Source organism: Diospyros lotus, chromosome 12 (assembly GCF_014633365.1).
Source record: "Diospyros lotus cultivar Yz01 chromosome 12, ASM1463336v1, whole genome shotgun sequence".
Lineage (NCBI taxonomy): Eukaryota > Viridiplantae > Streptophyta > Magnoliopsida > Ericales > Ebenaceae > Diospyros > Diospyros lotus.
The window spans coordinates 22473933-22478669 of record NC_068349.1 but is presented as its reverse complement, the minus strand read 5'-3'; the positions used below and the strand labels follow the sequence as shown (position 1 = coordinate 22478669).

Genomic DNA, 4737 nt, shown 5'->3' with positions numbered 1-4737 from the left:
AATCGTATCGTCCAAGAGATAAACCAAAAAGGTGAGACTCCTATACTCCAAATCTTATGTTTTATTCTCTTATGAGAGACTTCTATTGCATGAGACATGTTTCATGAAGTTCTTATGCGTAAACTCCTGTTATTCTCATACGTGAAATCATGTTGCATATATGAAATGTATTTTTCTGAAAATTATATGCTACTGGCTTTTTAATTGTTGCATTATAAAATTCGTGTGGCCATACTATTGCACCTATTTGTTGTTGGCCGAGGAAAAAAGTCGGATATCCCCTGAGAGGTGTTGTGCGTGCGTCATCAAGAAATCTCTTGTGGGGAAGACCGCGAGTCTAAGGGACAACGGATGTGGTGATTGCATGAGTTTTATGAGGTTGGGCCGAGGTGACATGGTTAGGGACCTCCCGAGAGGCGCTATGCGCACGTCATTGAGAAAGCTCTCGTTAGAGGAGGTTGACATGTTCACGAGGCACTTCGAAGTAGTTCTCGTTATTTTTCTCATACGTTTTATACTTGTTCATGCATTGATATAAACTGTTTTGGAGTTTCTCACTAGAAGATTCATCTTCTAATTGGACTATATCCCTGGAATATTCAAACGTCCCAGGTTCGATGAGCGGCTCTAAGGGAAAGGAGGTAGTTGAAGAATAAACTTAATTTATTGTCTGTAGCATGTTTATCATATCTATGTTTATGTGCGAACCTATGTAGGATTTGGATATGTTTAAGACGTTCAATTATCACTTGCGAGAGATGATGTCCATGTAATACATTTTGTAGACGTCTTGAACGATTTTATTTATGATAAATAAAACATTATGGTTGTGAACCATATCAGGTTCGATCTAGCTTCCGCATTTGAAATTTTAACACCTGTCTTAGCTATTTGATTATTAGGTTTGTTAAGCTGAGAAGGTGAAAATTAGGGTTTTGGGGATATTGTGTGATGTATGACAATGATTGTGATATGAAAAATTTTTATACTCCCGAAATCCTAAGTTATAACACGCTCAAGAAATTTTGCACTTTGCTGCAAAATTTTGACCGGCTGTCGAACCACTCCAAAATTAGAGATCTATGTATCTCTTCTCTAGTTTGCAGCAAAGTGCACCCTAGGTCATCTTCTCACAAGGAGCCTCACCTTCTTCTACTAACAAGGAGAACCAATACAAATAACAGTTTGTTTAGGGAGGGGTTGTTTTGACAGAAAATTAATTGGCAAAACAGAAAGACAATGATGGATGAAAAATCAGTAAAAGATATGCAACCGGCTGTGTATTTATCTCCTATGTGAAATCTTCCTCGTCCAACCTATATACCTTGGCTTGCTAGATGTTTTGATATCCGGATAACAAACTCAAAGCATCCCCAACAACCGTCCAAGGATTAGAATGATTGGAACAACAAAATGAATACAGAAATCTCTTGTAAACAAAATGCAGCCATTCACTCTCTATTCACACTCCATTACCCCTTGGATTGGCAACTGGTTGTGAAGGAAGCTGCCCCGAACCTTGACTCCTTAACTCATTGATGTTTGTGGCTAGCTGGCCTATTTGGGTCTCCAAATTTTGAATTGTGGTTTCTGTTTTCTGTTGGAATTGGAGTGTGTTGGCTGCTAGTTGCTTAACAAGATCATCTAAGGTAGGTTCTGACTTGGGTAATGGTGGTGCTTGTTGCATGGCTTGATTCTGCCTTGGTGGTGGAGCATGGTTGCTTGAAATTGAAGGATGGAACCTCTGCTGAAATGGTTGATTCTGGTGGTATGGTTGCTGCTGGTGCACATGTTGACTGGAAGGGCTGCCATATCTGAGGTTTGGATGGTCTCTCCAACCTGGATTGTAGGTGGCTGAGTATGGATCATACTTGTGTTGTGGATGCTGCTGGAAAGGTGGATTGTGCTGCTGGAAAGGTCTACCAGGGAAGATGCCAGCAACAGATTCATTATTTTCTTGCAACTGTGGGCATTGATCTGTTGTATGGGATGGCAAGGAGCAAATGCCACAAAGCTGCTGCTGGGGTTGCTTTCTCTCTAATGCCAACTGCCTGACCATGGAAGCCAATTCCTCAAGCTTGTTTTCCATCCTTTGCTGGTCCATAGTGGCAGCCACATTGACTTCATTGATGGCTTTTGTAGGAGTGTTAATTCTGGTGCCAAATTGCTGGGCATTTTGTGCCATCTTTGATATCAGCTCTTGTGCAGCTGCTGGGGTCTTCTCTGCCAAAGCTCCTCCACTTGCAGCATCTACCAAGTACCTGTCCATGGGGATTAGACCTTCATAGAGATACTGAATTAGGAGTTGGTCACTTATCTGATGGTGAGGACAGCTGGAACACAACTTCTTGAACCTCTCCCAATACTCATGTAGAGTTTCACCACTCATCTGCCTTATACCACAAATTTCCTTCCTTATTGATGCTGTTCTGGAGGCTGGAAAGAATTTTTCCAGAAAGATCCTTTTCAATCCATCCCAGCTGGTAATGGCAGCTGGTGGCAGGTAGTAGAGCCAATCTTTGGCTGATCCATCAAGTGAGAATGGGAAGGCTCTCAGCTTGATCTGCTCTTCATCTACTCATTGTGGCCGCATGGTTGAGCAAACAACATGAAATTCTTTTAGATGCTTGTGCGGATCCTCTCCTGCAAGACCATGAAACTTGGGCAACAAGTGGATTAGTCCAGATTTTAGTTCAAAGTTAGCATCCAACTGTGGGTATTGAATACATAGGGGCTGGTAATGCACATCAGGTGCAGCCAGCTCTCTAATGGTTCTACCATCCAAATGACCATGATTTGCATTATTTCCATTACCATTATTTCCATTATTTCCATTATCTGCCATATTGATGAATTCTGGAATAGGTTCGGATGAAGTATTAGAAGCACTATTAGGGTCAATCCTATCCCGAGACTTAAGCTCTCTAGCTTGCCTTCTAAGAGTGTTCTCTAATTCAAGATCCAAGTCAAGTAATGTTTTCTTAGATGACCTGGTCATGCACTAGAGATTAGCACAAAAACAGCACCAAAATGGCCTATGCATACCAAGAACACAGAAACACAAAAAAACACACAAACAAAAACAAAAACACACAAACACAAAAACACAAAAACAGGTCAAACAATAAGCCCTTAGATGATTTTTTTTATGCAATTTTTCACAAAATTTCAACACAAAAACACTGAGGGACCTAAAAACACTAAAAACCACACCAAATTAGCCACTAAGAAACACAAAATGGCCCAAAAAGTGGTCTAAACGTTGGAATTTGGCCAAAAAAGTCTCTTGTCACAGCAAAGCAGTGAGTATTGATCCCCACACCCCCATTTCTTTGGACACCAAAAATCAGATCAATCGGAGCAAGTGAAAAGCTATGAACAGTAACCGGGAAACTGATTTTTTTCCCTCAAAACTTACTCCTATTTTGCCTTAGAAACCACTCTATATGCAAGAAAACATCAAGGAAAGCATATGGACTTGAAAGAATATCAAGTAGGGATGAGAAAGGAAGAGGATAGCACCGGTATCTCGAGCTCAATCCTTAAATAATGCTATCTGTCATGGAGGTGGTCAAAACCGCTGCTGAATGGAAGGCTGTTGTGGGTGATCTCCTTTTGGTTGCAGCTGCTGGTGTCTTCTGCCAAACGAAAATGGAGATTAGTGTGAAAGGTAAAGACAACGTTGAATGGAGTGTTAAAAAAAGAGGAAACAAAAGGAAAATGTGAGAAAGAAAAATAGAATATCCTCTTGGTCAGGTGATCTGCTGTCAGAGGCAGAAAAGTGGGATTCAGAGCATTCTAAAAATAGTTATGCTCTCCTGATCTGCTGCAGGCTTGTCTACTTGCTGTGTGAGCTTGCTTTTCAGCGCCTATCAGAGCTCATGAAGACCAGAGAAGGACATAAGGTGTGCTACTGAAGATCAGAGAAGGACTGCAAGTGTTTTTTGCTTTTTCAGTTGCTGCAGGGCTGCAGGGTTGCTTTTCCAGAAGATCAGGTCGTGCAGCCCTCTCCAACAGCCACTTCTTGGTTCAAAAATGATTCCAAAAATGAGAAAACATAAAAGGAAAATACACACAAACAAAAAGAAGATCGAAAAGGCAAATAAGGCTTCTCTGTTGCTGCTTGCTATCAGTTTATCCCAAGAACAGAATAGCTTTTCACCAAGAACACCAAATTGATAACCTTATCAACAACTGATAACCTTTTCACCAAGAACACAAAACAGATAAAATACACAAACAAGAAAACAAAACAAACAGAAAATAGGGTCGGTCCTCTATGTTTTTAGAAGAAAAACTTGGCTCCCCGGCAACGGCGCCAAAATTCTGGCCGGCTATCGAACCACTCCAGAATTAGAGATCTATGTATCTCTTCTCTAGTTTGCAGCAAAGTGCACCCTAGGTCATCTTCTCACAAGGAGCCTCACCTTCTTCTACCAACAAGGAGAACCAATACAAATAACAGTTTGTTTAGGGGGGTTGTTTTGACAGAAAATTAATTGGCAAAACAGAAAGACAATGATGGATGAAAAATCAGTAAAAGATATGCAACCGGCTGTGTATTTGTCTCCTATGTGAAATCTTCCTCGTCCAACCTATATACCTTGGCTTGCTAGATGTTTTGATATCCGGATAACAAACTCAAAGCATCCCCAACAACCGTCCAAGGATTAGAATGATTGGAACAACAAAATGAATACAGAAATCTCTTGTAAACAAAATGCAGCCATTCACTCT

At 40.8% G+C, this 4737-nt stretch overlaps 1 non-coding gene across 1 annotated transcript; it reads left to right on the top strand.

Moving 5' to 3' along the window:
* Positions 1 to 2315: 2315 nt before the first annotated feature.
* On the top strand, positions 2316 to 2420 carry LOC127787773 (small nucleolar RNA R71). The gene has a single exon (XR_008020237.1). It is a non-coding gene; the product is annotated as a small nucleolar RNA R71 (small nucleolar RNA).
* The last annotated feature ends 2317 nt before the right edge of the window (positions 2421 to 4737 follow it).